The sequence below is a fragment of the Hypanus sabinus genome, chromosome 1, assembly GCF_030144855.1.
Source record: "Hypanus sabinus isolate sHypSab1 chromosome 1, sHypSab1.hap1, whole genome shotgun sequence".
NCBI classification, from domain to species: Eukaryota; Metazoa; Chordata; class Chondrichthyes; order Myliobatiformes; family Dasyatidae; genus Hypanus; species Hypanus sabinus.
In genome coordinates, this window is record NC_082706.1 from 141,390,816 (window position 1) to 141,403,457 (window position 12,642).

The 12,642-nt window shown below is 43.9% G+C and overlaps 1 protein-coding gene across 6 annotated transcripts in view; it reads left to right on the plus strand.

Moving 5' to 3' along the window:
- Positions 1 to 12,642, plus strand: part of LOC132398195 (carbohydrate sulfotransferase 9-like) — an 86,795-nt gene that overhangs the window by 62,558 nt on the left and 11,595 nt on the right. The window contains exon 2 of one of the 6 annotated variants that reach the window (XM_059977315.1): positions 8,685 to 8,855. The exons of the other annotated variants lie outside the window; for them this stretch is intronic. The gene's annotated coding sequence lies outside the window, so the exon portion shown is untranslated. The remainder of the gene's footprint in view (positions 1 to 8,684; positions 8,856 to 12,642) is intronic. 6 annotated transcript variants of the gene reach the window in all.

The following is a 12,642-nucleotide window of genomic DNA, read 5'->3' on the forward strand; positions in this document are numbered from 1 at the left end:
AATATTTCAAGGGAATAAACGGGAACAAACAGGAATGGTGAGATTGGATGACAGGGTGAGGACCAGAACAAATCAGTAGCCTGTTACTGGGCTGTAAACATTTTGGTGGCTAGACAGCAAAGAAGCCCGACCGTAAGGGTGACTTTTGACTTCAAGGCTCCATCTGGTGGTGATTCAAAGGTAGAATCTCCCAAGGCAAGTTTCCTTGTTCAGGGTCTCAACCCAACACATTGACAGTTCCTTTCTACTCCCTCCTGCCAAACAGATGCTGCTTGACCATTCAAGGTTGCTCCAGAACCCAGCATCTCCATCTCTTGTGTTTCTGTCAAACCATTCACATTGTTTGTTTGGCTGAGCGTCTTTGAAGGGCTAATTGAACAGGTTCTTTATTGAATGATCTGTTCTGTATTCTCTGCTACGTGATCTCTGATGTGCTATCCTGTTGAGATATTTAAAAATAGCATGCTTATTAGTCCACAGATGTTTATCTGGTGTGTCATTAATCAGAACGTTGGTATGGCAGAGGTGAGGCAATTTGGTTTCACAAGCATACGTCCTGTTTAGAGTCCAAGGTTCTACTCTGGAGAAATCTGTGGAAATAAACACTGCCTGGGGGTTTGCTTCAAATAGTGGATAATAGACAAACAACTATGGTTTTGAGCAACAAACAGTTCTGGAGGAACTCAGTGCTTTAGGTTTATTATTGTCATATATACTGAGGCACAGCAAAATAACTTTGTTTTGCATGCAGATTGTTTTATCACATCAAGGTTGTACAAGGAAAAAGCAATAGCAGACCAGAATGTTTTTGGTGGTGATGGTCATCCTGTGAGCTTTTCGGTAGTAGTAGGCCTCCGTTAGTCTCGATGGACCATGGATTGCACCTTGCAAGCCTGGGCAATGTTTTTTTTTTATGGAAGACCAGCAGTTGCCCAAACTGCAAGTCTCCCTCCAAGGGGAGGGCATTAGGACCCATACAGCTTGGCACCAGTGTCGTCGCAGAGCAATGTGTGGTTAAGTGCCTTGCTCAAGAACACACACGCAGCCTCAGCCAAGGCTCGAACTAGCGACCTTCAGATCACTAGATGAACGCCTTAACCACTTGGCCACGCGCCAACTCACTTGTAGCACCTGTACAGGGAATGGACAATTGACATTTCAAGACTTTCATCTGGACTCAACATCCAAGACATCAACTGTCCATTTATCCCCCCACCACTGATGCCTCGATTGTAGCTCCAGATTCCAGTATCTGCTCCCCTCTTGACTTTTGATTCACTGAAACACCACTTCCTATGTCTCATCCCGCAACCACTCATCTGTTCCGACTTGAGTTGCGACCGATCCCTTGTTGATATGAGACTGCAGATGCGGAAGTGAAGAGAAAGAAAACAAACTGGTAGCAGGGTTTCTCAGCTGCTCAGGCGGTATCTGTGAAGGGAAGGAGATGGTCGATGTTTCAGGTTGAGACACTCAGGACTGCAAGTGTGGAGGAAAGGTGAAATGGAGGCTGTAAATTACCCCTAGTCTGGGTAAGTGGCAAAAGAACCAAAAGGGATTGGAGGAGGTTTGATGGACATGTTTGACAGAGTTACAGAGCCACTAGGAAATAGCAGAGGGTATCGGACTGATTGCCTTGCTAGAAAGTAATCTCCTCCTGCATCTCCTTCCTTCAATTCTGGCCTCTCGCACATCACCGATTTTAATCATTCAGTTATTGAGAGCCGTGTCTTTAGATACCAAGGACCTAAGTTTTGTAATTCCTTCTCTAAACCTCTCTACCTTTGTTCAATTTTGTTTTCATCGAACGGTAGATATACAACTAAATGGAGCAATGTTCCTCTGGTCTATGCTGTACCCACAATACATATATCACACAGCACATAAAACACAATGTGACCACTAATAAATAAATAGAATATATTTCAAAATGCACAGGTAAACAATACAGTAGTCCTAGTGATGAGAACTCGGTGATGGTAGGGTATGCATTTGTCTGACAGCCTGGGGACTAATGAATACATCTCACTAAAATCCTTTTGTGCTCTTGCCTTTGAAGTAGGAGAATATTGGTGTTGGTGCTCCCTCTGCTGGTATATATTACACACTGCTGGTTCTCTGACAATTTCTGGGAAGTGACACATGTTTTGATGTATTCATTCAGTAGAATAGGCTTTACAGGCTGACCTCCCTATCTATGTACCTGCCAAGGTATCTTAAATCTTGTTATTGTACCTACTTCAGCCACCACTTTTGTCAGCTTGTTTCATATACTGACCATGCTCTGGGTGAAAACTTTGCTCCTCTGGTTCCATTAAAGCTCCTAAACCTATGTCATATAGTTCTTGATTCCTCAACACTGGAAAAAAGACTGTGAATTCCCTTGCCTATGCCCCCTCATGATTTTGTACACCTTTGTGATATCACCCCTCATTTACTTATAAACCTGTTCTGTCTGTAACCTAAGCCCTTAAGACCTGGCAAAATCTTCAATGGCCGCTTGTACTGGCCATTGTAACTCTGGAAAAGCATCTCCATCAATGCTTCTTATCATCTTGTACACCTCTATCCAGTCAGCTCTCATCCCCTTCGCTCCAAAGAGCAAAGCACTAGCTCGCTCATGTCCAGCCTTTATTTGAGAAGGGCTGTAAAGGAAAAGAACTGATAACTATAGACAAGGTAAGACCAACATCTGTGGTAGGTAGGTTACTGGAGAGGATTCTGAGACCTTCCCGAATTGCTGCAACCCTTGAGGTGTGTGTATACCTCAGTTCTGTCCGGGAGGAGTTCTGTTATTTTGACTCAGTGATGGAGAAGGAAACAGTAATACATTTCCGAGTCAGGGTGGTGTGTGGCTTTGAGGGCAGCACCCAGGTGGGGTGTCCCTCTGCTTTTGTTGCCCCTGTCCTTGAAACTGGTAGAGCTGGTGCTGTTTAAGGTGCCTTAATGAGTCATAGATTGATACAGCGTAGACACAAGTCCCTTCTAGCCAAATGGTCCATTCCAACCATGGTGTCTATTTGTGTTAGTCCCATTTGCCTGCATTTGGCTCATCTCTCTTTAAATCTTTCCATTCCATGTACCTGTCCAAGTGCTTTTTTAAAAATATATTGTTATAGTACCTACTTTTTCTGGCAGCTAGTGAGCCATAATGAGTTCCTGCAGTGGACACTGCAGATAGACTGAGTTGCCTCCACTATGCATTTAATGAATAAAGATGAAGATTGTCTTTGTCAGATGTATGTGGAAATTTCTGCACTAACCTCCCACAAAGTCTGAGGGAACACCTCGTCAGGCTCATCTCTTCATGCTAGTCTAATATTAGAAGGCATGCATTTAAAGTGAGAGGGGTAAATTCAAAGAGGATATGCAGGGGCAGAATGGTGGGTGCCTGGAATGTGATGTCACGAGTGATGGTGGAGGCAAATGTAGCAGTGGTGGTCAGTAATGTCTTGGATCGGCACGTGAATGTGCAGAATGGAGGGAGGCAGAAAGGATTCATTTATATAAGTGTTTAATTACCAGCTTAACAAGGTTGTCACAACACTGTGGGCTGAAGGGCCCCTTCCTGTGACGTACTGTTCTATGTTTGATGTAGTCAAAAAGGTGCTCTGCAGTCTAACTCCACCCTGTAGCCCTGGGTCAGAAAGCCTGTAGACCTGGCCTTTCAAATCCTCGTCCCAGTGCCGTGTACATGGGAGTGGGGGAGGCTTGCCTCACCTTTACACGCAGTGAGTTCCAGACTCTCAGGGCAAAAACAGTTCCTCGTCTCACCTCTAATGACTTTAAATCCTTCGATCACTTCAGATTCACTGGGTTTTGACCCCTCTGCTAAGGAAAATGCCATGGCTTAGTCTCTATCCCCCCCCCCCCCCCACCATACTTCTATCTTTAATTCATCCTCTGTTATAAAGCCCAGATCTTACATGCTCTTATAACCACTTTCTCAAAGTTCAAATTTTTTAACAAAGCACATACAGCATATATACCCTTGTGATCCACCTTCTTGCAGGCAGCCTCAAGACAATGAGGTGTAATGGAACCCATGAAAAATCCCACACCACAAAGTGGGCAAACCGTGCAAGTAGTATAAGAAAGAAATAAGTAAACAATGCATGGGACAAGAGCTGTAGGTTCCTGACAGCTGTGAGTCGGTTCAACCCACTCATCCGTTTTCAGTGCATTCTATACATATTGGGCAGTGTAGAGCCATAGCTGCTGCCTCCCCCAATGAGCAGAAGCTACAAAAGCTTGAAAGCACAACAACCAGGCTCAAGGACAGCTATCCCACTGTTATAAAGCTATTGAATAGTCACCTAGTATGATAAAATGGGTCCTTGACGTCATAGCCTACATTGTTATGGCCTTGCGCCTTGCTGTCACCTGCGCTGAATTTTTTCTGTAACACTTTATTCTGTATTCTTTTATTGTTTTACCTTGTACTAACTTGATTTGTATAGGTGGCATGCAAAATAAAGTTTTCACTGTCCCTTGAAATTAGTTGCCAGAGGAAGTGGTTGAGGCAGGTACATTAACAACATCTAAAAGACACTTGGACAGGTATGTGGATAGGAAAGGCTTGGGGGGGATATAAGCCAAACTCGGTAAAATGGGACTAGCTTAGATGGGCATCTTGGTAGGCATGGACCAGTTGGGCTGCATGGCTGTATGCACCAACTTGTTTAGAATTTAAATCCCACTGCTGTAGTAACAATGAACACAGAGAATGGATCAATTTGTAATGTTAGTTCTGTGGCCAGAGACAACAGTTTATTCTATCTAGAGTCACTTAAGTGGTGGCATGTCAGATTGCTTGTTCAAAGAGGTGCAACACAAACAATGGGCTGAATTGCCTCTCATTCCGTATCATTTGTCCTTGAGTCAATATTTGGCTGAATAATGGGAGGTTTTATGGGAATGTGTAAGCAAAGCTAATTAACAATCAAACAGGCATTGTATTATCATGCCAAATATGAAGTTTCCCAGGATCAATTGAAGTTCACTGTGCATCATTATTAACATTAATAGCCCCCAACAATTACAGTTTTGTTTCAATAACATGTCTAATTGCTAAATATTAGCTGCTCCACACTGAGAGAATTGGAACTCGATGGTATAACTGGCTTTGGTTAATTTTGTTCAATCAGTATCAACATGAGGTTTCTCTTTTATGTTCTGGATTACCAAGGGGACCAAACAGTTGGCAAAACCCTGAGGAAGAAATTGTGTTAATACCGTACTGTGTCCAGCTTGTTCACCTATGGGAAACGCTGCCCTCAAGCAGATTAAAACACAGTTGCTGAAACAACAACTGCAAATAGGGAGGGGCTGGATGGCAGCAATGCAAACTATGTCATGGAAATTTCCATTCCAAGTAAACTAATAAATTTGTTAAGGTGATGTTCATACTGGCTGTGGATTCAAGTTATAAAGTGTAGAATTTAAGATGCAAAACTGTTCTAGCTTTCAGGGAAAGAAACCTGCTGCCCTTCCCTAGTCTGATCCACGTGTATCTCCAGAACCAGCACTGTAGCCAATGCTTACGTCTCTGAATTGGCCAGGTTCAATTCTGCACCATTACCAGGATGTTGAAACAAAGAAAGACTGAAATTGGGTGGGCTACCTAGCATCAGCCTAGGTCCTTCTCAGAAATATTGTTCCCCAGTGCGATATGATGGGCTCTGGTCCTCACAATCTACCTCATTTTAACCTTGCACCTCACAGTCTGCACTGAACTTCCTCAGAAACTGTAACACTTTGTCTGTTATTGCTTTGATTCAAATTCTGATTACGACCCAATGTCCTCCCTCAAATGATGAATTAGTTTCTCTCCATATTGAACAAACCTTAGAAGAAGCACTGAGAGCAGCAAGGGCAGAGAACGTCCTCTGGCTGGGGCCTTCAGTCACCAAGTGTGGTACAGTCACCAGCTTGGTAGCAGCACCACTGATCAAGCCGGTCCTGCAGCCAGGCCTGTAGTGGGTGAACCAACGTAGGACAAATCTGCTTAACCTCTTCACATCAGTCAGATGTGATAGTCTTTGCTAACACTCCAAGCGTGAAGAACCCACTGTAGCATCCTAGTGGAGGTAAAGTTGTGCTTCCACACTGAGGCTAACTCTCAATGTGTTTGTGTAGCATTGTAAACATACTAAATGGGATAACCTCACAATGGCAGCTCACAAGTAAGAATGCTGGCTGATGATTACACAATACTCACTTCCATTCAGAATCAGGTTTACTATCATTGCCTTAGATGATGTGAAAGCTACTGCAAAACAACAGTGCAAAGACATAAAAATTACTAAGTTAAAAAGTGCTTCAGAAAATGAGGAATACTGAGGTAGTGTCCATTCAGAAATCTGATGGGAGAGGGGAAGAAGCTTTGTCTGAATTGTTGAGTATGAGTCTTCAGGCATCTGTACCTCCTCCCTGATGGTAGTAATAAGAAAAAAACATGTCCCAGCTGGTGAGTGTCCTTAATGATGAATGCTACTATCTTGAGATGCCGTCTCTTGAAGATATCCTCAAAGGTGGGATTAGAGCTCCTTACCCCAACCCCACTGTAAATGAAGCAGCCATGCCTGCATCTAGACAATATTTAGGCCACAAAAGTTCCAGGCAATGACCAAGACAAGAGTCTAAACACCTTCCCTTGACATTCAATGCAACATAATCAATGAGTCAGGTTATTCAGTACAGAGTCTATTCAGCCCAACTTTCCCATACCAACCAAGCTGCCTTCCTGAGCTATTTGCTTGCATTTGTTCCATATCCATCGATGTCTTTAACATCCTGAGAGTCTCCATGACCAGAAACTCAGCTGGGCCAGCCAGATTATTTCCATCTGCACAAGTACATTCACACACAGGTACAATGAAGAACTACTTTCAGCAGAAGCACAGGCATGTTGCATCGTGTAAGCAACATTCTTAAGAAAAACATAAATTGAACATATTGTACCCGAAGAAAGTAAGTAATTAGAACATAAAGAAAATCCATCTTAATGCAAAGTGATCATAGTGTTGTGAAGCTGGAGTGTTTAAAGTTTTGCTAAAGGCTACAAGAGCAGGTTAAAGTCTGGGCATTGCAAGCCTCTGCACATTTGATGAGATGTGCAGGTCCTGCCTGTGAAGGGACTTAATGGTATCTGAGATAACACAACTGATAGATTGGCACTGCATTCACCCACCTCTCCCCATAAGCATCCGTCCCCTCATCTGGGAGGGCAGTGTGCAGAGTCTGCACACCCGCTTATCTTTGGGACGATACTGGAGCACCCAGAGGGACCAGGTCACAAGGAGATGTGCAAGCTGCACTATGCGGTACTGAGGTTGGGATTGAAGCCTTGAGCAGCACTATGCTAAGTATAAAGTCTCTACTTAAGGATTAACAGAAGAAAACACAGATGCTGGCCCTTTAGCCCAACTGGTCCATACTGATCAGTATGAACTCCCAATTTCCTGCATTTGGCCCAAACCCCTCTAAGCTCCACCATTCCAGAAATGATATGATTGTATCTGCCTCAGCCACTTCCTCTGGCAGCAAGTCCCATATACTTGCCACCCTCCAGTTGCTCCTCAGTTCCTTTTTTAAATTTTCCCCTCTTATGCCAAACTTGCGTCCTCCAATTTTAGTAGTATTCACACTAGTCTTCAAGACCTCTGCTCCTTTAATGGGAGGTGTGGTGAAAGTGTATCTCTTTGCTTTGATTATTTAACTGCTCATACTTGGTACTGAAGAGGTGATTATATACAAACTGTTTTTAAAAAAAAACAGCTGTTTTCAGTACAATCAGTACCTGTTATCTCAAATCCTGTGTCTTTCCCTGGAAAAGACACATTGCAGTTATTGCACAATGAGGGGATTGAGAAGGTGAAAGAATGTGTTCTTCCCCACCTCCTTCACTTTCTCTGGTTCTAGGAGGCTGGAACTTAAACCCTATAATGGCCTAAGAATGATGCCTGTTGTTGGGCCTCAGGAATCCTCTACCCCAGGAAGCCAAGGGTTAAGTTCAGCTGAGCAGTTAACCATGAAGCCAGGCAAATACAATATTTCACAAAGTACTCTGCAGATGCTGTGGTCAAATCAACATGTACAAACAAGCTGGATGAACTCAGCAGGTCGGGCAGCATCCGTTGAAAGGAGCACACAAGGCCCTTTGGAATGGCCAAGGCCCTTCGTCAGGACAAAGACCTGCTGAGTTCATCCAGCTTGTTTGTACAATACTTCACATTCCCCTATTATAGTCACGGAGCATAGAAGCAGCCCTTCAATCAGTCATCACATCTCACTGACCCAACTGCATTTTCTCTCCATGTTCCCCTCAACTCCCCCCAGCTTCTACCTCTCACCCTTACAAAAGGGGCGACTTACAGCAGCCAACCAAACTACTGACCCACGTCTTTGGGATGTGATAGGAAAGCAGAACACCTGGGGGAAACCCACAGGGTCACAGGGAGAGTATGCAAACTCTACACACAGACAATGTTCAAAGTCTCCTGCACTGTGAAGCAGTGTTGTCCATTCCCCTGGGTGCATCACTGTCCAACCCCGCTGGTCCCTCACTGATGCATCATTCTTACATGTGCTCAACGCCTTGTGTGCACACTTAGAAAGGCAGAATAAAACTACACCTTTGCAAATCACTTCAGCATCTGGTGACCCTTTGATCTCTGTCACAGAGGCCGACGTCACAACATCTTTCCAGAGGACGAAACCTTGCAAGCTATCAGCCCCCGATGGTGTACCTGGAAGGTCACTGAAAACCTTAGGAAAGCAAATGGCTGGAGTGTTCAACAGCATCTTCTGTTACGAACCCCGTAACTGGGTCACTTACTAGCAAAGATAGAGAGGTCAGTTGAAGTCTGATGGTACTATTTTTAACAGCATTTATTAGTAAAAATACACAAAAATAATATCAATGCAAACATACAGATAATATACGTCATCAATACTAAATCTAAAAGTGCAGGTATAATAATACTCAATAAGAAATAAGTTCTATCGTTGTCTAGGGGATAATGTATTGTCTGATGGAAATCTAAGTCACTCAGTTCATTCAGGCTGCAGCCTTTTGGTTGTTGCTGTGTTGCACTTTGTTGGAGAGAGAGAGAAATAGGAATAGAATGGGAACGGTTACCGCTGCAGGTTTTCCAACCTTTATGATTTTGATCCGTCGGGAGTCCCGGTGGTGTGGCCGTTCACTTGTGGCCTCTCCTTTAGCTAAAGCCGTTCTTCCGTGGTGAGGCCGCCAATCCCAGGCAAAGGAAAAGGACGCACGCGGGCCCTCCACCGGCTGTCGCTATTAAACACTGTCACGGGATTTCTAGCATTTCTCCTGGTTTGTCTAAAGGGGTTGTTCCCCAGACCCTCTTTTATCCTTACTCACGGGGTCTCAGATGTCAATCAGGTTGGATTGATGCAATCCCTCAACCAGCCCACTCTGGTTGTCCCCTGAGGGGTTACAATGAATAGTACAGTACTCAATACACAATTCCGTCTCCAACAGACAATAGCCGTTATCAGGGGTTTTGTTTTCGCTGAGGCCAGGACACATTCCAACCCTTGTGGATTCTGCGTGTGTCTCTCTCATTTCCTGGGTCCCAAACCCGAATTAATAGCGATCTTGCGATTCTCAAAAAGGAGGGGGTGACTTTGTACCCTTCGGCCCCTCAGAGTTGTGGCACATTCCTAACACTTCAGTCTTTCACCATTACAGTCAGAGGTTCCCACCTGCTTCAAAGAGATATCAATCATGCCATTGACCAGGAACAGCAGGGTGAACTGCATCAGCGACTATTGCCCAGCAGCACTCACATCTATTACGAAGAAGTGTTTTGAGAGCTGGTCATGGCTACAGTTAATTTTCCTACTGGCACAAAAGGTCTGCAGTGGGCACGATCTCATTGGCACTCCACTGGGCATTGGGCCACCCGGACAGAAGCAGTACTTATGTCAGGATGCTGTTTATTGATTACAGTTCAGTGTTTAACACCATCATCATCTCAGTACGAAACAACGTGCTTCCAAAACCTGGGCCTCTGTGCCTCCCTCTGCAACTGGATCCTGGTAATCTTCATTCCCCTTCCTGAAGTCCACAATCAATTCCTTGCTCTTGCTGACATTGAGTGCAAGGTGGTTGTTGTACCATTCAACCAGCTTATCACATCTGGGATTTTGCCAACAACAGGTGCATTATTGGCAACTTTGTAGATGAAGCTTAAACTGTGCCTAACCACACAGTCGTGGGTGTAGAAAGAGTAGAGCAGTGGGCTAAGTACGCATCCTTGAGGAGCACCTGTGTTGATTGTCAGCAAGCAGGATACGTTATTTCTGATCCAGTCGTGGAGTCATTTTCAAGGACTTCTTATAACTCGAGATCTCAGCATTAATGTTTATTTGCATATTTGTTGTTTGTCTGTCTCATGTATAGTTCTTCATAAATTCTATTGTATTTCTTTATTTCCCATAAATCCCTGCAGGTAAATGAATTGTAAAGTAGTACTTTGATAATACATTTGCTGTGAACTTTGAACTTACATAAATATGAAGAGAGTAGATGAGTCGGAGGTGGGAAGGTAATTTCCACTGGTAGATGAGACTAAAGTTTTATTTATTTATTTGGAGAGCTGGTGCATAGCGCCCCTTTCTAGTCCACCAAGCCTTGCTTCCCAGCATTCCACCGATTTAACCCTAACCTGATCACAGGACAGCTTACAATGATCAATTAACCTACTAACCAGTAGATCTTTGGACTGTGGGAGGAAACTGGAGCACTTGGAGGAAACCCACGCGTACATGGGAAGAACTTACAAACTTTATTACAGAGAACATTGGAATTGAACTTCAGCGCTCTAAGTTGTAATGGCGTCGTGCTAACTGCTACACTGGCGTAGTGCCCTTGGGGAACAGAGCCTCAGGATTCTGGGCAATAGATTTAGGATGCTTTTCCTAGGAAATAATGAAATCTGTGGAATTCCCTGGCCTTGGAAAGATGTATCTTTTTAAAGCACGTTTTGGATTCTTCTTTGTGCCTCACTGCTTACATTTTGTATTTTAGAGTAAATCTGAGGGGAAGCTCCTTCACTCAGGGAGGTGCGAATGGTGGATACAGGTTCAATTGTAATATTCAAGAGAAATTTGGATGAGAACATGGATGGGAGGTGTATGGATGGTGCAGGTTGATGGGACTAGGCAGACTAACAGTTTGGCACAGACTAGATAGGCTGAGGAGCCTGTTTCTCTGCTCTGGTGCTCTGACTCTATTCAGGATTCCCTAAAGGGTAGCTTGCAATAGTAGTCAGGAGTAAGAAAGGCAAATGTAATGTTTGCATTCTCTTTAACAGGACTAGGATATAAAAACAAGGATGTAAATGCTGAGGCTTTATAGACCATTTCAGGAGCATTGTGAGCAGTTTTGGGCCCCTGATCCAAGAAAGGATGTGCTGGCATTAGAGGTTTGCAAGAATGATCCCGGGAATGAAAGGGTTAACATGTGCCAAGTCTTTGATTAGATAAGATAAAACTTTATTTATCCCAAAGGAGATTATTGTTGCAAGGTTGTTCAGTCAGAAAATATACTTTAAAATACAAAATGTAAGCAGTGAGGCACAAAGAAGAATCCAAAACGTGCTTTAAAAAGTAATAGTGCAAAGTACAGATGTGACAGTGAAACCATATACTTATAGAGTCCAATAGCCAGAGGGAGAAAGGCACCTCGGTGGAATCGGTCTGTTACTAAAGGTGCTCTTCTGTTTGTCCAGTACGTGAGGGGGATTGTCCAAAATGTTCCATAGATGCTCTGGGCCTGTACTTGCCGGAGTTTAGAAGAAAAAGTCCCATTGAAACTTAAGCCTGAGATAGACTGGACATGGAGAGGATGATTCTAAAATGTGGAGAGATAAGGCCAAGGGAGCACACGCAGAATAGTTCAAAGTACATTTCAGTATGTGTGCATTATACAACCTTGAGATTCGTCTCCTTACAGACAGCCACAAAACAAAGAAACCCAAAAGAACCCATTAGAAGAAAAAGACTTTCAAACACCCAATGTGCAGGGAGAAAAAAATGCAAATCACGCAAACAATGAAATCAAGCAAATGGCATTCATGACCAAAGTAAGTCCAGGAGCAGGCCTCAGCCTCAATTCAGCACGGAGCTGAATAATTATTGTGATACCCTCAGGGATGGAGTTCAGAGAAGGCCTTGTCCTCAGTTCAGCCTAGAGCTGAGGAAACATCGTGGAGCAGTGAGTGGACCCTTGCCACTTGTCCCAACACCATGCCTTTTCAATCCATCAGGCCTGGTTTTTACATTGTCTAAACATCAGGTCATTCTTCATGTTAGGACCCAGGCCCTGTCACATTGAAATGCTCTGGATCTAAACCCCACTGCTATGGTTCGGCCCGTACCCAACCTTTCCAAATCAGCCTTGCACTTAGCTCGATCAAACCTTGCACTCCGTATAGGTGAATGAGCCTCGAACCTGCCTCTCTGCTCCAAATGTGCTCCACTCCACTAGCCCTAACTTTGCATCAAATATGCCTCGACCTTGCCTCAACTTTGCCTTGCACCTACATGCTTCAACCCTCGACTTGGCCTCACCTCTCCATTGTTTGCAGTGATGGTTTTCATAAATTT